The sequence below is a fragment of the Lynx canadensis genome, chromosome F1 (genome assembly GCF_007474595.2).
Source record: "Lynx canadensis isolate LIC74 chromosome F1, mLynCan4.pri.v2, whole genome shotgun sequence".
Classification (NCBI taxonomy): domain Eukaryota; kingdom Metazoa; phylum Chordata; class Mammalia; order Carnivora; family Felidae; genus Lynx; species Lynx canadensis.
The window spans coordinates 67850190-67869921 of NC_044319.2; the positions used below are offsets into that span (position 1 = coordinate 67850190).

At 57.1% G+C, this 19732-nt stretch overlaps 1 non-coding gene across 1 annotated transcript; it reads left to right on the plus strand.

Moving 5' to 3' along the window:
- Positions 1–14228: 14228 nt before the first annotated feature.
- Positions 14229–14301, plus strand: TRNAE-CUC. The gene has a single exon. It is a non-coding gene; the product is annotated as a tRNA-Glu (tRNA).
- The last annotated feature ends 5431 nt before the right edge of the window (positions 14302–19732 follow it).

Genomic DNA, 19732 nt, shown 5'->3' on the forward strand with positions numbered 1-19732 from the left:
CCTATAAAGTAAACACGACTGAGAAGGCCAGTGACCGCAGAAGACACAGATGAAATGAAAACAAAAAAATCAAAATAAACAAAACCTCCCAAACTCACCCCACGCCTCACACCGAAAAGCCCAGAGCCCCGAGCTGGGTGGGATAAAGAGTGGGCCTGTTTGGGTGATATTTATATAAAGGGCTTGGTTCCTCCCTCGGGCGAGTAAAGCGAGTTGTAAAATTTGAAGGCACATTTTAAAATTGTTTAAAATCCTCCAAATGTGTTTCCTGTCTGGCGCTGCGTATGGGGAGCTGGTAACCCGTGTGCCTGTGTGGCCCGGAGCGCGGGTTAACGAGGGAGTTTAGAGGCACTGATGCGGAGGGGCCGGCCGACTCTGGCCGGCAGAGAAGGAGCCCGTTGTTGGCCCGGCATGTGTTCCCAGGGCTGGAATGTGCGGGAAGGGCCTCGGGACTTGGGAGGGTGGTTTAGTCTGGGAAATTAGCATCTTTGTAAAAGCCACCGTACTTATAAATCATCAGTTAAAGGCCCGTAGGGGTCATAATGCAGGTGTGTGATTTTTACTTCTGAAGCGAGCGGGCGTGATAATATTTGACAACACGTAATAATTAGGGTACTGCGTGTACATTTGATAAGTTAGATGATGATTGGGATGACCCTCCTGCATCATGGCTCCTTTCCACCTTTGCTGACACTTCCCTCTCTCAGTCTCTCTCTCTGCCTGGGCCACCGTCAAACTGAGACCTCCCGGTGGCTCAGCACCACCTCCCCACGGTGTGCATGAAGGACTCCCTCCGCTGGGCCCCCTTGACATTTTTCCTTTTTTTTTTTTTTTTTAAGTGTTTATTTTCGAGAGGGAGCCGGTTGGAGGAGGTGGGTAGAGAGAGGGGGACGGAGGCTCTGAAGCCAGAGAGCCCGACGCGGGGCTCGAACTCACAAACCGTGAGATCATGACCTGAGCCAAAGTCGGACACTCAACCGACAGAGCCACCCAGGGGCCCCGACATTTCGTCTTTAGCAAAGTTCACTGTGTCCTTTCCCTTCTGAAATTCAACTGAATGTGTGTCTGTCGCCGTCACACGCCCTGTGGGGACCAGAGCTGGGTCTTAGCGGTGCCTCCCTTTCAGCTCCGTGCCCAGAGAGGGCTCTTGGTTCATATCTGTTGAATTAAACTGTTTTTTTTTTGTTTAATTTTTTTTTCAACGTTTATTTATTTTTGGGACAGAGAGAGACAGAGCATGAATGGGGGAGGGGCAGAGAGAGAGGGAGACACAGAATCGGAAACAGGCTCCAGGCTCCGAGCCATCAGCCCAGAGCCCGACGCGGGGCTCGAACTCACGGACCGCGAGATCGTGACCTGGCTGAAGTCGGACGCTTAACCGACTGCGCCACCCAGGCGCCCCAATGTTTATTTATTTTTGAGAGAGAGAGAGACAGAGACAGACACAGTGTGACTGGGGGGAGGGGCAGAGAGAGGGAGACACAGAATCCAAAGCAGGCTCTGGGCTCTGAGCTGTCAGCACAGAGCCCATGCGGGGCTCGAACCCACGAACTGGGAGATCATGACCTGGGCCGAAGTCCGACGCTCAACCAACTGAGCCACCCAGGCGCCCCTAAACTGTTTTTTTTTTTCTTAACAGGATTACTGGGCAGACCTAATTTGGTAACAGCCATCACACTTTAAGATATATTTTTAAATTTCATTGTCCTCGAGCCCTGCCTCGATGGAATATAGATGTAATTGTGCTGAATTTAGAATTAGTGGAATTCAAGGTATAGTTTGAAGACCATCTGGTTTTGTTTGATTGTAGTTCTGAAACACAATGTCTATCTCCTGTGGAAACCCCTTGGGGACAGCATTTGTGGGGGGCAAGGTGACCTGTGGTAGATCTTCGTCATGACCTTCCGTGGCACCTGACGGATGAAGGGCGTTTCTCTCGGCACCTGCGCCCTCTTCTTTGTGCTGGTCGCGGGGTCGGATAGGGCGGAGCCCCACACCGAGCAGGGAAGGAACATTCGATTCACCTGAGTGCCCCAGACGCAGCCTGGTTCCGAGCAAGCGTTAAAGGGAGTGGCAGTGTGGCAGGCTAGGTGTGGCGGTCAACTCTCGAAAAGAAACAACCACAACAACAACAGCTGATGATGGTCGGCGGCCGGCCGAGAGGCTGTGTTGGAGCAGAATTCCCGGGACAGGGGCCGCCCCGCGTGGGTTGCACGTGAAGGTGGCGTTCGTGTCCTTTTCCTTGGTTTCCCCGCTGCCCCAGGGAGACGCGGTGCCTGGAAGCCAGGAGGGCTGGGGGGTTAAACACGAGGCAGCAGCGGTCCTGGGTCTCGGTTCCCTCAACTGCGACAATGTGAAGAATAATGCAGTGTCAGCCTGCTTGCTTGTCCCTGTTCCCCCCTCTGCCTGGCAGATCCCCTCCTCCTCCTCCCCTGCCTCCCGGCCATGCAAGCCGCCCTCTCTTCACGTTCAGGCTTTCCGGATTTAGCAAATGAAAATAGGGCATCCCCAGTTAAATCTGAATTTCAGATAAACAGTGAATACTGTTTCAGTCGGAGTAAGACCCAGACAATATTTGGGGCACACTTCTACTGAAGTATTCATTTTAATCTGAGATTCAGACTCAGCGGGGGGTTCTGTCATTGAAACTGACAACTCCGTTAAGTCCCACTTCTCCACGGAGCCGCCCTGGTGAACTTCGTGCAGCTCCGAACTCCTGTAGCCTTAGTGACTCTCACACTTGACCGACATCTGGGAAGTAGCACCACCTTTATCTGCTATCAATAACTGTGACCACCTGTTGAGCTCCCGTGATGTGACGTGCCAGGCACATAGGAACTTTGCACAACCTGTCGTGCTATCCCTCACGGTAGCCTCATCAGGCTGGAATCCGTGTCCCTGTAGAGGCCCAAGGAGGGAGGACGGCCCCGGTGGATGCACGGTGACATCGGGCTGCAGGCCTGAGGGTGCGGGACGGGATCCTGAACCCCGCACTGCCGCTCCTGGCGGGACAGGGACGGGGTCTGACGCCGACCGTCTCTGCTGGTGCCTGGCTGACAGCGGCCCGTGTCTGTTGAGAAGAGTGATGCTCCAAGGGAAGAGTATCAGGATCGATTTGGGGACCAGGGGACAGATCTGTATCCAGAGTCCTAAACAATGTGACGAAGATAGGGGTTTGGGGACGGGACCACGAAGTTTCTACACTTCCAGCAACTTCTAAAGTGCTGTTTGCTTTCGTGTGGATAAATGCATTGCTGTTTGTGGAGTATTGTGACACTCGTCCCTGAGCAAAGTCCTCTCTGACGCGGCCCATAGGGTGTGGGACACGCGGGAGGACGGGGCGTGAGGCAGGCAGCTGGGGCGCCCCGGGCTCAGTGTTCCTGGGGCTCAAGTTTGGGAATCGACCGAAGGGCGCTGTGGTCGTAGAGGAGAGGGTGTGGGGCACAGCCACGCAGCGGTTTCGGAGAGAGAATCTCCGTGGATGCTCTTTCCCCACGGGACCGGGTGGGGGTCGTGCGTGGGCGCAGGCTTGCGGACCCAGAGTGGAGGCCGCGCCCCGCTGCTGTCCGGGTCTCCCGGGTCAGGTCAAGGTCATTCCCGCACTCGGCCTGGAAGTTAGACACAGGCCCTAGGCCCAGGTGCAGCTGGTTCCCAGGACGGAGGGAGGGGGAGGGAGGCGGGGGCGGCACTGCGCAGGCTCCTGAGCCTCGGGCCGCGCCTGCACCCCTGCCTGGTGGGCCGCCTGTTTTTCCTCGTCCCCCCTTTGTCTAGTTTTAATTTTTTTAACATATATTTTTGAGAGACAGGGACAGACAGAATGTGACCAGGGGAGGGGTTGAGAGAGAGGGGGACACAGAATCTGAAACAGGCTCCAGGCTCGGAGCTGCCAGCACAGAGCCCGACGCGGGGCTCGAACTCACGGACCGCGAGATCGTGACCCGAGCCGAAGTTGGACGCTCAACTGACTGGGCCATCCAGGCACCGCCCCCGCCCCTTTTGTCTATTTTTATTCCCGTTCGAATGTATGTGTCCAGGGGAGCTGGCTTTGTAAGGAGGTGGGGAGAGCGGGCTCAGCAGGTGGGGGTCAGGCTTCACCCCCACCCCGGAGTTAGAAGCCTTTCTAGGCTCGGGATCCTCAGCTCTTTCCACGGTGACACTCAGACCCTGTCCTTCAAGAGGCTCCGGGGAACATGGGGCTTAATCGTGGGTCTATTTCTCAAGGCCACAGCACAGTGAGTGCGAATCGAATCGTGATACGGTAATAGTGTGGCTCCCCCAGGAGGATACCGGGGACCACCTGACTGAGAGGCTGAGGGGGGAGTGGGGCCCATATCCGGAGGGGAAGAGGCGCTAAGGTGGGTGCCTGCAAAGTGAGGTCTTGCCGACAGGGAGGCCGCTGGCTCCCCAGAATCAGGGAGGGCTCGGGAGTCGGGAGAGGAAGGCATCCCGGGCCAGGGCTGCCAGCGGGGGCGGGCTTGGGAACGGGGAGCCTAGGGCGGGGGAGCCCCCGGCTCTTTCCTGCACCCCTAGCCGCGAAGCAACGGCACCCCTGCAAACCCCGCCCCACGGGAGGCCCCCCGCCCCCCGCCCTGCCGGAGTCCAGCTCCAGCGGCTCCGGGGGCTCCCGAAGGATGAACGGTGTCGGCAAAAAAGTGAAAAAAAAAAAATAAAGCAGAAACAAAAATGGACACAGACCACAGCAGTGGGTTAGACTGGCCACTCTATTGTGGCAAACGTGGCATTATATTTGCTAGCAATTTCCTTGTAGCGTGCGTCATCTGTGTTTTCTGGCATTACCTGAGTCTAAAAACATTCCCATGTGTAATCACCCTTTAAGGAATAACGTGGTTATTTTCTCATAACGTTTCCTCCTGCCCTTTGCTTATTGATTAATTTCTTACATTATTTTCATTATGTATCTACGTTTATCCATAATCTATAGAGCATTTGCTTTGCTGTTTTCATGAAAGGTCATCTATCTCTCAACCCCTCAGGCGGAACAGTTACAGGGACATGACCTCTTAGCTGTTTCCCCGAACCATTTGTGGTTTGGGGAACAAAAGTGTTCGTCTCGGTCCAAGGTGCTAGAAGGGGGCCAAGAGGGCCTTAGGAACCCACGCCTTACACATTCTCAGAGAGACAATGCACCTAGAAACTAACGAACCGTTCTGTACCTTAACCGACTAGGATCAGTCATCATCTGGAATGCCTCCTGGGGGCCAAGTGGGCCTATGGGTTGGAGTAACTTGTGCCCATGGATACACTTCTTTGTTGCGGGAGTGGGGCTTTCAAATCCATTTATTTGTTCCTTCCTTGGCTGGGAAATGTAGGAGGCTATCCTTCCTTTAGGTAGAGGAGTCTTTATAGGGGGTGGCAAGGGCTAAATGCAGGGCCGCACAATTTCCTTGCAGAACCTTATTTTCTTTCCCCAATGGTTCTTTTCCCAGGGGGCCTGTGGAGGGCAATTCCCCAAAAGACAGTTCCCCAGGTACTTTTATTAAGGCCAAATTACATAAAAGCGGGAATATAAGAAGCTTCGCTGTCGGTGGGCGGCCTGCGGTCCCGATCCGTCCACCGCCCGGGCCCCGCCATCAGGCTGGTTGGATAGCTCGGCTTCCGGCACCGCCCTGAGCCCCCAAGCTTCCAGAGAGATCATGTCAAGCTCCCTGCTGTAAGCCGCATCTACGCACCGAGGACTCACGTCGGGCCTGTACAGTCCCCTAATGTCCACACTTACCGGCCGTCTCCACCCGGATGCCTGACCGGCCCCCCGCACTCAACACGGCCCGATGCCCCCTTGATCTCCCCCCCAAGCCTCCCCCCTGCCTCCCGCCTCCGAAAACGGCACCGAAACAAAACGACAGGGCCGAGGCCCTCCACCTCTTTTCTCTCATCTGTCATCCAGTCCTCAGCAAACCCTGTCAGCCGACCTTCCAGTACGTCCTGAATCCCCCCCAGCTCCACCCCCCAGGCCCCCAGCCACCAACAGCCGGCTCCTGTTCTGTACACAACAGCCCAGGGAGACTCTTTCTTTTTCAGTTTTTTGAGAAAGAGGTGCAAGTGAGCGAGGGGCAGACAGAGAGAGAGAGAGAGACAGAGAGAGACAGAATCCCAAGCAGACTCCACAGTCAGTGCAGAACCCGACTCGGGACTCGATCCCACAAACTGTGAGATCACGACCTGAACCGAAACCAGGAGTCGGACGCTTAACTGACCGAGCCCCCGGGCGCCCCACTTAGAGACTTTGTTTGAAAATAATCTCTGCACCCAACGTGGGGCCACTCGAACCCACACCCCTGGGATCAAGAGTCACGCGCTCCATCACTCAGCCAGCCAGGCGCCCAGAGACTCGTGAATGTAGATTGTATCCAGGGCTCCCGGGGCCAAACCGTCCAGTGGCCCCAGCCACACTAACCATGAAACTCAGGTGCTTACTGTGGTCGCCCCGGGCCTGTGCTGTGGGGCCCCTGGCTCCCTCCCCCGCGGGCCAGACCACTTCTACCCTTTCTCCCCCTTCTCCAGCCACGGGGCAATTTGCGCTCGACCCTCAGGCTGGAACCTTTCTCCCAAGATACAGACTCGGCCCGTCCAGCCGTCACTCCCCAGGAGAGGTCTTTCGGAGGACTCTGGGCACACGAGCGTGTACGAGCAAGCTCACACACACTCCTCTTCCTCGTCATCCTCCTGTTGCTTTACTGCGTAGGACCTGAACCGGAAGGAAGGGCATGACTAGCGGCAGGAACACCAAGCAAGTCAGGTCAAAGGAGCGTCTGGGTCAAAACAGTGTCTGCATGCCCACGGGAGTGCGGAGACCCCTGCCCCTTCCCCGCCCGCTTCCTGGAGGCGGGACGGTGTCCTCAGGAATGAGATCAGTGGGCGCTTTTCTAGAAAACGTCCCAGAGAAAAGGTCAATGTTTAAAGATGAGAAAATCGGGGCACCTGGGTGGCTCAGTCGGTTGAGTATCTGACTTCGGCTCAGGTCATGATCTCGCAGCTCGTGGGTTCGAGCCCCACGTCGGGCTCTGTGCTGACAGCTCGGAACCTGGAGTCTGCTTAGGATTCTGTGTCTCCCTTTCTGTTTGCCCCACCCCTGCTTGCTCTCTGTCTCTCTCAAAAATAGTAAACATTAAAAGAAAAATTAAAAAAGAAAGAAAGAAAGAAATGGTGACTGAGGGGAACCCGGCGGGTTCGGTCTGCAGAATGTACGGCTCTTGGTCTCGGGGTTGTGAGTTCAAGCCCCACATTGGGTGCACAGCTTACTTAAAATAAATAAATAAATAAATAAATACAAAAGAAAAACCTCAATTAAAAAAAATGGTAACTGATTAGTTTTTTTTTTTAAGTTTATTTTCTTTTTCAGTAATCTCTACGCCCAACGTGTGGCTCGCTCACGACCCCGAGGTCAAGAGTTGCACACTTCACCGACCGAGCCAGCCCGGTGCCCTAGTAACATATTTTCAGAGGTAAGTCAGGATTTATGAAACAAGAAGATGATATTAGAAATAAATTAGAAATTTAATTACTCAGAAATTAAATATAGGTTAGTAAAAACAATCAAAGGAATGGGAAGCCCAGGTGTGGAAATCCCCAAGGAAGCACGTTAAGTAGACGAAGAGTTGAGGAATAAGGGAGAAAAATGTGAAAAAGAAACAATTCAGGCGTCCAATTGACAGGAGAAAGGGCGTGGGAGGAAGTTCTCAAAGAAACAGTACAAGAAACCTTCTCAGACCTTTTCAGATTCACCTTCATGCAAAGGCTCCAAGATCAGTTGCAGCTCGGGGCGCCTGGGGGGCTCAGGTCATGATCTCATGGTTCATGAGTTCGAGCCTCGTGCTGGGCTCTGTGCAGACAGCGTGAAGTCCGCTGGGGACTCTCTCTCCCTCTCTCTCTGCCCCTTTCTCTCTCACGTGCTCTCTCTCTCTCTCTCTCTCTCTCAAAAATAAATACATAAACTTTAAAAAAATGAAATAAAAAAGAATCAGTTGTATCTCTGATTTCCCAGTAGCAACACTGGGAGCTAGGGGACCTGGGAAAATCCTGAACAAAATGTTTTCCATCCCAAATTCCTACCCCCAGGCAAACAAAGAAAGAGCGGGGCAGGATAAAGAGCCCGCCCGCCAGTTGGTGACACAAAGCCTTCCCCTCCCAGGCACCGGGTTTCGGGGAGCTCTTGGAGATGTGCCCCACAAAGTGAAATGTGCATCCGGGAGCCGGGTCTCACACAGGCAGGGTGGGAAGGGCATTCGTTCCCAGATGTTGACGAAGGGATGCCCCGAGGTGCGGCACAGCATGGGCCACAACTAACGACCAACCAACGCGAGCGGTAGCAGGAGACTGGGCACCAGGACCAATGGCTCCAAGAAGGCGCTGCGGGGAAGCCTGGCTGGCTCAGCGGGCGCTCTGTGCGATGCCTGGTCTCGGGTGTAGACATGACCTTGAAATAAAATCTTAAGGGGCACCTGGGTGGCTCGGTTGGTTAAGCGTCCAACTCCTGATGTCGGCTCAGGTCATGATCTCTCGGTTCACGAGTTCGAGCCCCGCGTCGGGCTCTGTGCTGACAGCTGGGAGCCTGGAGCCCTCTTCGGATTCTGTGTCCCCCTCTCTGCCCCTCTTCCGCTCATGCTCTGTCTCTCTCAAAACTAAATAAACATTAAAAAAAAAAAAGGTAGCACTGCCAAAGTGCTAGATGAGTTTGATCACATTGACAGCAGGAGTCAAAGAGACAAAGAGGTTAGGGATGAATTGGTAAAATCAGGAAAAGAAAAAGCAGTAAAATAATCCAGGCAATATTTTATTTTATTTTTAAAGTTAAAAAACATTTTCATTATTACTTTTTAATTTTTTTAATGTTTATTTATTTTTGAGAGACAGAGAGAGACAGAGCACAAGTGGGGAAGGGGCAGAGAGAGAGGGAGACACAGAATCCGAAACAGGCTCTGGGCTCCGAGCTGTCAGCACAGAGCCCGACGCGGGGCTTGAACTCACGGACTGTGAGATCATGACCTGAGCTGAAGTCGGACGCTCAACCGGCTGAGCCACCCAGGCGCCCCTCGTTCCAGTGTTTTTTAATAAGGTTCACATAAATGTGTATTTGCTCTTACTTTTCTTGTGTTCTCTTGGTTTTTAGTTTATTTTTTCTAGTAATCTGTGTACCCAACGCGGGGCTCGAACTCACAACCCTAAGGTCAAGAGCTGCGCGCTCTTCCCACGGAGCCAGCGGGCTCCTCTTTTCTTGTATCCCGTATACACCGTTTGCACTGGGCTCCTTCCACCTCACACCGTACCCTGGGCGTCTTTCCATGGAGAGCTTCCCTTTCTCCTGTGTCATGTAGCACAGTCGTGTATGTGACCAGCTCTCTTACAAAGACACTTGGGCGTCTCCCGGGGCTTTGCTCTTACACGCGAATGCCACGGTAACCCGTATACATGCAGTGCAGCTGCACGACAAACCCCCAGAGGCGGGCTTGCCCGGCCGGAGGGAGGCGTCCTTGCACCTGACCTCGATGTCCGCACGGGGCCCGCGCCAGCCCCGCCGTTCCGCCCCCATCTGCCCCCATCGATGAAAGCACCTGTTCTCTGAGGTCTCGTCCATGCGCCGGGTCGTAGGCTTCTGGGTTTCTGAGCTGATAAATGAGGAATGCTCTCTCGATGTAGTGTTAATTTTGACTTCTCTTATGTGTGAGGTGGAGCGACTTTAACAACATTTCAGAGCCGTTGGCGTTTCTTCCCCGTGGACCGGGCGCGCGCTTTGGCCGGTTTTCTCTTCCGTTGCTGGTCTTTCCGGATCGTTGTTGCCCACAAGGGAAGTGGAAAGTGTTTGAAGACAGAACGGATCACAGTATACGACATGGCTCAACCGTGAATGATTGTTACAGTTGCCTGACACTCTAGATGCTGAATATTGACGCACCCCAAATTTTGGATTTGGATGTATAGAGAAGGTAGCAGCAAAGGGTGTGTGTTCATGCATGCAGGGGTGGGGAGCAGAGGGCCAAGTCCTCACCCTCCATCAAAAGGAGTCAGTCTGTTTCTCTAGAAAGTCTAAGATTGGAAAACAGGGGCGCCCGGGGGGCTCAGTCCGTGAAGCGTCTGACTCTTGGTTTCGGCTCAGGTCATGACCTCACAGTGTGAGTTTAAACCCCACGCCGGGCTCTGTGCCGACAGCCGGAGCCTGGAGCCTGCTTCGGATTCTCTCTCTCCCTCTCTCTGCCTCTCCCCTGCTCATGCTGTCTCTCAGAATGGGTAAATAAACTTAAAAAAGAAATCTTTATTTTATTTTATTTTTTTTTAATTTTTTTTCAACGTTTATTTATTTTTTGGGGGGACAGAGAGAGACAGAGCATGAACGGGGGAGGGGCAGAGAGAGAGGGAGACACAGAATCGGAAACAGGCTCCAGGCTCTGAGCCATCAGCCCAGAGCCTCACGCGGGGCTCGAACTCACGGACCGCGAGATCGTGACCTGGCTTAACCGACTGCGCCACCCAGGCGCCCCAAAACAGAAATCTTTAAAATTGGGGGAAAGAAAGAAGGAGGAAACAGCAGTAGTAGCTGAACAAGATTATTTAGAAACACGAAAGTAAATATTGGTGGAAACAACCAGAAGTTTTGACGGTGGTCGCCCCTGGAGCCAGGGTGGGAATGGGGAGGGGTGTGGCGGGAGCCCTCATTCCTCGTCAGAACTAAGTCCCATCGTAACCGGGGCGCCTGGTCCTGGGAGCCCAAGCAGACCAGGTTCGGCCCCCGGCTGCTGACCAAACCCAAAGGCGGAAGGTGAGCGGTGGTGACACAAGAGGGGATCTGTTTCAGCAAGGCCACCGCGAGGAAGCAGCCGACCAGTGTCTCAGGGATTGTCTCTGAGGTGCCATAAACGCGTCCAGGTTCACGCAAGGCAAGTGCGGGACAAAGGTGGGGTGGGTCTGCAGGTGGGCGCCAGAGGTCAAGGTGATCACTGTTTCGGGGTCAGTCGCACAGTGGTCCCTGCTGCTGGAGTAGGTAGTTGTGGCCCCATCACCCGATGCTTTGCCTGCTGGGTCTTTCCTTTCCTTCCTTTCCTTTCCTGCCCTGCCCTCCCCTTCCCTTCCCTTCCCTTCCCTTCCCTTCCCTTCCCTTTTTTTAAGTTTATTTATTTATTTTGAGCAGGGGGAGGGGGGAGCAGAGAGAGAGCATCCCAGGCAGGCTCTGTGCTGCCAGCGCAGAGCCCAATGTGGGGCTTCAACCCACCAGCCGTGAGATCGTGACCTGAGCTGAAACCTAGAGCCGGACGCCTGGCCACCGAGCCACCCAGCACCCCCAGCCCGCTTGGTCTTTTGTCAGAGTTAAGAGAGAAGAAGCTGAGAAGAAAATAATCAGAAAGTAGAGACTGAGGTGAGAGTGGACGTGGCTGACATCCTCCTCGCCCACCATTTGGCCTTTTAAACTATGTAACGTGTTACTGTGATAAAAGGAATTACATACAATGAAAAGAGGTGGTTTGCACACGGCCACGCAAATGGAGGGATATTGCAGAATGCGACAGACGTGCGAGTCTGTGCCAGACCAAGAAAGGGCTGAAAGACTGCAGAAGACCCAGCAGCCTCTCTTTCCTTTTCCTTTTCCTTTTCCTTTTCCTTTTCCGGTACGGGCCACACCCAACGTGGGGCTTGCGCTCAGGACCCTGAGATTGAGACTCACGCGTGCTCCTGACTGCGCCAGCCGGGTGCTCCCTTATGGCTTAATCCGGCAGGTTTTGGGGGAGACAAAGTCACATTTGGAGGAAAGTCTCTCCCGAAATCGCAGGTGGACCCTGACCCCGGCCGCGGTGCCGCAGCGGGGACTGCCCTCCCTCGACCCTCTCGCCTCAAACAACTGAAAACCCAGACGTGCTTCAAGACACAGTGATGTCCAGACGTGGGACAAGGGGCAGAACAGGGCAGCGATCCCCGAGAGAGGGGAAATAAATGAGGTGGGCTCGAAAATTGCCCAAACTTACTGCCTGCGGAGAGTTTCCAGGCTGGCTGAGCCCAGTGGCCTCCCGGCTGGAGGAGAGGGACAGGGGACCCCGGGGGCCGTGGGGGCCGGTGCGCAAGGCAGAGCCCTGGAGAGGGGCAGGCTCGGCAGAGAGGGCTCCAGAAGCCCGCGGAGGGCCCACCCCAGGCTGCGGCCTTGCAGGGGAGTGCTTGCCTGTACGGAAGAGCCGGAGGCGAGAAGGGCCAGTGCTGAGCGCCGCCGGGGCCAGGATTACTTTGTGTTCCCGTCAGCCCGAGCGGAAAGCCCCCCCCCCCCCCGTGTTCGCTCTGTGCCAGTCGTTAGTTATCGCCTCTCAGCTCTAAGCTTATTTTACTGCCTGCTCCGTGAAAATGGAGCTGAGCCCTCCGAATAGTTCCTGTGCCGGTGGGCGCGACGCCAAACTTCGTCAGTGGAGGGCGCTGGAGAGACACTGCCGGCTGAAGCCGTTTCCTTCGGATTCTCCAATGGATTCAGTCCACTGGATTCAGACGCGGCGGGATGGGGGTGGGGGTGGGGGTATGGAGGGGGCCCCTCCTTGAGCGCCCTGTCTCCCCCTAAGTGTGGCAGCTCCTGGTACCTGGGGTTCCTGGGCGCCCTCAGAGTTCTGTTTCTGACCAGCCGATCCCTTGCGACACAGGCTCTGGTTACAAGCAACGATATTGTATGTTAAACGTTCCCTGTTCAAGTCACCATGTGATTTCTATCACCTGACCGGATTGTGGCAGGTACACAGGCTTGAAGCTGAGTCCTCAGAAGGGTATCACCTCTGGGGCGCCTGGGTGGCTCAGTCGGTTAAGCGTCCGGCTTCGGCTCAGGTTGTGATCTCACAGCTCCTGAGGTTGAGTTCGAGGCCCGCGTCGGGCTCCATGCGGACAGCTGGGAGCTCGGAGCCTGCCTCGGATTCTGTGTCTCCCTCTCTCTCTGCCCCTCTCCCACTTGTGCTCTGTCTCTCTCTGCCTCTCAAAAATAAATAAGTGCTAAAAAAGATTAAAAACATTAAATAGAAGGATGGCACCTCACTGGCCAGACCAAATTAGCCCTAAATGAAAGGCCGTTTTGGTCTTGGTATATGGTACTTAAAAGCAAGTCTGAAGGGAGTCAGTCTGTTTCCAAGTAACTGTGTCTCTGAACCAGGCTCGGAAATATTCAAAGCGATTAAAAAAATTAAAAACAGAGTTTGGCATCCAATGATAATTAGCACACGTGCAACGAAGGAAAATATGACCCAAAATGAGAAGAAAAATCAATCAAAACAGATCTAGAACTGACACAGATGATAGAATTCATAGACAAAGGCTTGAAAATAGCTGTTATAGGGGCGCCTGGGTGGCTCGGTCGGTTAAGCGGCCGACTTCGGCTCAGGTCATGACCTCGCGGTCCGTGAGTTCGAGCCCCGCGTCGGGCTCTGTGCTGACAGCTCAGAGCCTGGAGCCTGTTTCAGATTCTGTGTCTCCCTCTCTCTGACCCTCCCCCGTTCATGCTCTGTCTCTCTCTGTCTCAAAAATAAATAAACATTAAAAAAAAAAAAAGAGCAGATTAGACACTGGAGACGAAAGATTGGTGAGCTTGAAGACTTAGCCACAGAAACGATCTAAAACGAAGCACAGAAAAAGACGAGAAGAAGAAGGACAAGGAGGCGAAAAAGGAGGGAGAGGAAGGGAAGGAGGGGAGGGAAAGTCGGGGAGCTGTGGAATCCTGTCAGGTCCACACATCTGTTTGGGGACCCAGACACACGGGAAGGGGCTGACAGCCAAATATCTGAAGAAACAGTGGCCCAAAGGCTTTCCAGTTTTGATGAAAACCGTAAAGCCAGATATCCCAGAAGCCCCCAAGCCCCAAAGCGCGAGACACACGAGGCAACTGCGTGCAGACACGTCGGAATCTGCCGTGAGCAGCAGTGATAAGGAGCAAATCCTAAGAGCAGCCGGAGGGAAAACAGAGTACGTAAGGAGGAAAAGAGAAGCAGACTTCTCGTCAGAGACGACGGAGGCCCGAAGACAGGGCGGCAACGTCTTCATAAAAGTAAAGACGGAATTCAGGGGAGATGGCAAAAGCTGAAAGAATCTGTCGTCACCAGCAGGCCGGCACTGAAGAAAGTAATTTAAGTCCTTCGAGCAGAAGAAAAATGCCAGATGGAAGCATCCGTCTCTACAAAGGAACGGACGAAGGGCACCAGGAAGGTAAACATGTGCCTGAGCATAAAAGGCCTTTTCCTTGTTTCCAAATTCTCTGTAAGAGAGGCGCCCGGCTGGCTCAGTCGGTAGAGCACGAGATTCTCGGTCTCGGGGTAGTGAGTTCAAGCCCCACGCTGGGTGTGGAGCCTACGTAAGGAAATGAAGTGAAATATAAAATAGAATAGACTAGAATAGAATAAAATAGACTAAAATCTCTTTAAGTGAGGCCTGAGGGATTGAAGCAGAAATAACGTGTGGTCCCGCTTGGCGAGCAGGAGGGAGAAGTGAAACGCTATCCCTTCAAAATGGAACGTAACACGTTCAGGATGCATTCTGTAATCCCAGAAGAACCGCGAAAACAAGTTTTCGAAGGGTATGGTTAATAAGCTAGTAAAGGAGACAGAGCAGAGCGGGGGTCACTGGCGTCCCCGGGACTCCGTGGCCCAGGGGGGTGGGTCCCCAGCACCTCCAGGTGTTGGGGACAGAGTAAGTACTCAGAAAAGAGCTTCCTCTCCTGCCACCTTCCGGCAGTACATCCAGCCTATCTTTAACTCGAGTCTCTGTCTAAGTGCTTTTGGCTAAAAGAGAGCCAGCTGCTTCTGAGCCCCGGGCCGGCCGCGGACCGCCCCCCCCCCTCCCCCCCCCCCCCCCCCCCCCCCCCCGCTTCCCCAGCCCCGGCGGCCCCGACCGCTCGGACGCCCCCCTTCCCAGCCATCTGTGCCCGGCGCGGGTGAGACACCTCCAGCGGGCGCGCGCACACGGCACCTGCAGGCACCTGGACACACGCGCACGCCGTGGGAGTGGTGCCCGCAGGGGTGCCCTGGGCCTCGGGGGCACCGGAACTGGAGGGTGCGCGCGCGGCAGGAGGGCGGCCTGCGTGGAGGCTGTGGTCTGCCGCCAGGGAGGACGCGGTGGCCGCTCGCGCGCTGTAGGAACCGCAGACACCGCCAGCCCGCCGCCGCCTCTCCCGGGCCCCGGCCGCCCCTCTGGCGTCTCCTGTCTCCAGAGGCCCTCTCGCTTCCCTCGAAGCTCTGCCCACCGGCCCGGCCAAATGGCCCTTTGATTCGGGGTGAGGACTAGGATGCCTGTGTGCTTGGCCTCACGCGTGGAGGATGCCCCCAAGGCCGGTTTTAGGGGCCCTCCTGGGGGTTCGCTGAGAGCACCCCTTTCCCACTGGCAGACCAGGTCCACCAACCACAGGCCTCACTCCAGGCCCACGGCTGGGCCCGGGCGTCTGCGCGCAGAGCGGGCGGTGCCGGCGCGGCGTGGCCCCACGTGGGACGCGGCCGCTGTCCCTGGGTGTCTCCCCCGGGCTCAGGCCTGGCGTGCGTGCACGCGTGTCCGCGGGGTGGAGAGAGGGGCTCCTCTCCTTGCGTGCTGTCTCCTCCTTCCCCAGCTAGGGGCGGGGGGCGCTGGCGGCCCCCGGGAGGGTGTGTGCTGGGTGCCTGTGCGCCCGTGTGGATGCGAGCAGCGCCTGCCTCACCCGCTGTTTGGGGGGGGGGGGGGGGGTGTACATCCTCGGGGCCCTAGGGGTTGTTTCTGTGTCCGGGGTGGCCGTCGGCCTGACCTGTAGGTCTCCAGAGGGTGTGAACATGGCCTTGGTCTCCCCCACCGCCCGCCTCCTCCCTTCCCTGGATTTTCCTGGACTCCGGACTTCGTCCAGTCGGTTCAGCGATGCCGTTCCTTGCGCGGACCCCTATTTGTTGAGTCGCCGCTGGCTGCCAGCCCTGCCCCGGAGCACGTCACCCTGTGAGCCCCCGCCTGTGGGTGGGCTTGTGTGTGCAGGCATCAGGGTGACCCTGCTGTGTGTGCCCGTGGCCCGTGGAGGGGTCCGCGTGGCTGAGCGAGCTGAACAGTTCCTGAACGTGTGTCAGCCATCCTGCGCCGCGCCGGGAGGGCCCGCGGGCCTCAGGTGCCCCTTCCCTTCAGCTGTGTAAACAGACCCCCGCCTTCCCTTCCGAGGCCCCTTCAGGACGGTGGCCCCGGCCCCCCTCCCTGAGCAGGGAGTGTGATGGACCGTGTGGGTCACGAGCTTGCAGGTGTGTGAGTGCGTGTGGGTCGGAGCGAGCAAGCGCGTGTGGGGCGTGAACGTGAGGCCCGAGCGTCGCCCTCGCCAGCACAGCCCTCACGAGCAGCTTGGGGGACCCCAGGCCGCTGGGGCCTAGCTCTCCCAGGTCTCTGGGCTGCTTCGTCCTCCCTTTTATGGCCAGGATCGGTGACGGTCCTGTAATTACCCGGAGCCGGACGCTGTGCGGAAAGCCAGGAGCTTGGCGCTGACCCCCCGGGGGGCCAAGACACAAGAGGCCGGACCTCCCCGAGGTCCCACCCCAGGCGAGTCATGGCCTCTGCCTGTTCTTGCTGCCCCGGCTGGCCCGGCGCCGGCACCTCGGGGCTGTTCCCCGCGTCTGTCCGGGGCTGAGCTACCCAGCCCGTGTGTCCCTCACGCCAGCCTTGGCCTCTACCTAGCTCATGTCCTTTATCCCCACCTGTATCTTCCCCGGCCCGGCCGTGTCCCTGGTCCCAGCCCGTGTCCCCCCGGCCCAGCCATGTCCCCTGGTCCCAGCCCGTGTCCCCCCGGCCCAGCCATGTCCCTGGTCCCAGCCCGTGTGCCCCCGGCCCAGCCATGTCCCCTGGTCCCAGCCCGTGTCCCCTGGTCCCAGCCCGTGTCCCCCCGGCCCAGCCGTGTCCCTGGTCCCAGCCCGTGTCCCCCCGGCCCAGCCATGTCCCCTGGTCCCAGCCCGTGTCCCCCCGGCCCAGCCATGTCCCCTGGTCCCAGCCCGTGTCCCCCCGGCCCAGCCATGTCCCCTGGTCCCAGCCTGTGTCCCCTGGTCCCAGCCTGTGTCCCCCCGGCCCAGCCATGTCCCCTGGTCCCAGCCCATGTCCCCCCGGCCCAGCCATGTCCCTGGTCCCAGCCCGTGTCCCCCCGGCCCAGCCATGTCCCTGGTCCCAGCCCGTGTGCCCCCAGCCCAGCCATGTCCCTGGTCCCAGCCCGTGTCCCCCTAGCCCAGCCGTGTCCCTGGTCCCAGCCCATGTCCCTGTCCCAGCCCGTGTCCCCCCGGCCCAGCCATGTCCCCTGGTCCCAACCCGTGTCCCCCTAGCCCAGCTGTGTCCCTGGTTCCAGCCCATGGCCCCTGGTCCCAGCCCGTGTCCCCCCAGCCCAGCCATGTCCCCTGGTCCCAGCCCGTGTCCCCTGGTCCCAGCCCGTGTCCCCCCGGCCCAGCCGTGTCCCTGGTCCCAGCCTGTGTCCCCCCGGCCCAGCCATGTCCCCTGGTCCCAGCCCATGTCCCCCCAACCCAGCCTTGTCCCCTGGTCCCAGCCCGTGTCCCCTCGGCCCAGCCATGTCCCCTGGTCCCAGCCCGTGTCCCCTGGTCCCAGACATGTCCCCTGGTCCCAGCCCGTGTCCCCTGGTCCCAGCCCGTGTCCCCCCGGCCCAGCCATGTCCCCTGGTCCCAGCCCGTGTCCCCTGGTCCCAGCCCGTGTCCCCTGGTCCCAGCCATGTCCCCTGGTCCCAGCCCGTGTCCCCTGGTCCCAGCCCGTGTCCGCCCGGCCCAGCCATGTCCCCTGGTCCCAGCCCGTGTCCCCTGGTCCCAGCCATGTCCCCTGGTCCCAGCCCGTGTCCCCCCGGCCCAGCCATGTCCCCTGGTCCCAGCCCGTGTCCCCTGGTCCCAGCCCGTGTCCCCCCGGCCCAGCCATGTCCCCTGGTCCCAGCCCGTGTCCCCTGGTCCCAGCCCGTGTCCCCCGGCCCAGCTCAACCCACGCCGCTAGGTTTGCCAGCTGAGGAGAACGGGCAGGGTGGGGGAGACCGTGGGAGGCTTTTAGGCGGAGCAGCTCTGGCCAGACAGGACAGGACGGTCCACTCCCAAGGCCTCAGCGCCTAAAGTGGGAGGGTGGGGGAGCAGGCCGAAAGGGGCAGGAGGGGCTGTGGGATGCGGGGGGCGTGGGGGCCTCACACCTTCTGGCAGCCCCCAGCAGGCGGTCCGGACACCGCAGCGCCCATGTGTGGCAGGGGAGGGAGGTGGCTCAGCCCTCCCTCCCCCTGCTTTGGTCCAGTTTCCTCCGCCCAGCCCCCAGTGTCCCTGAATGTCGTGCTCGGTCCCAGATGCCACAGGCAGGGATCCTGTGCCGGGCAGGCTCGGGGTCGCTGGTGTCTGTACATCTAAGTGTTGGCCTGTGTCCCCACCTCTCCCAGGCTCTGGGAACAAAAGTGTTGCCTGGGGGGGGTGGGGGGTGGTCCCAGTAGGACCCTTGGCTGAAGGGGAGAGGCACTTTCTCTATATTCGCTGCTTGGGGTGACTTAAGAGGTTTCAAATATCAGCCTTCAGTCCCTGGGAAGCTTTAAGTCTCTGGTGGGGCAAGGCTGTCTGGTAGAAGAGACGGGAACTCGGGACACCTGAGTCCTGGGGCTTCTCTGCCGTGGACACCCATCACTTGCCCTTTCTGAGCTTTAGTTTTTTCCTATCTTCTTTTTTTATGTTTATTTATTTATTTTGAGAGACAGAGAGAGAGCCCTCATATGCGCAAGCAGAGGAGGGGCAGAGAGACAGGGGGAGAGAGAATCTCAAGCAGGCTCCAGGCTCTGAGCTGTCAGCACAGAGCCTGATGTGGGGCTTGAACCACAACCATGGGATCATGACTTGAGCTGAAATCGAGTCAGACACTCAACCGACTGAGCCCCCCAGTCACCCCAAATGTCCTTTTTTTTCTTTAAAGTTTTATTTAAGTAATCTTTACACCCAACAAGGGGCTCTAACTCGTGACCTGGAGGTCCAGAGTCACATGCTCCTCTGATGGAGCCAGGCTAGCTTTCCTGTCCTTAAAATGTGGGGTTCAGGGTCACCTGGGTGGCTCAGTCGGTTGAGCGTCTGACTTTGGCTCAGGTCATGATCTCACGGCTCGTGAGTTCGAGCCCCGTGTCGGGCTCTGTGCTGACAGCTCAGAGCCTGGAGCCTGCTTCAAAGTCTGTGTCTCACTCTCTCTGCCCCTCCCCCCACTCACACTCTGTCTCTCTCTCTCAAAAATAAATAAACATTAAAAAAAATAGAAAGAAAACATTAAAGCATAGCAAATCTGGGGCACCTGCGTGGCTCAGTCGTTAAGCATCCGACTTCAGCTCGGGTCATAATCTCGCGGTCCGTGAGTTCGAGCCCCACATCGGGCTCGTTGCTGACAGCTCAGAGCCTGTTTCCGATTCTGTGTCTCCCTCTCTCTCTGCCCCATCCCATACTTGCAGTCTGTCTTTCTCTCAAAAATAAATAAACATTAAAAAAAAAACTTTTTTTGAATGTGGGGTTCAGACTGGCTCAGCCCATCCAGATTGGAGGCCTTTTGCTGTCTTTCTCCAAAGACCCCGAGTGACTTTGGTGGAGGGGCCATCAGGATTTGTGGGAAGCAGTTCCGGGCGGTGGTGCAGGCTGTAATAGAGTGTGGTGTCCGTCGGACCCACCTTGAATGCCAGCCGTGCCAGGATGTGTGGCCCTGATCGCAGGACCCAGCTCCTTAAACTCTCAGGCTTCCCATCTGTGCTGTTGGGACAGCGAGGCGTCCAAGGGCACGGAAACACAGGGTGCAGCGC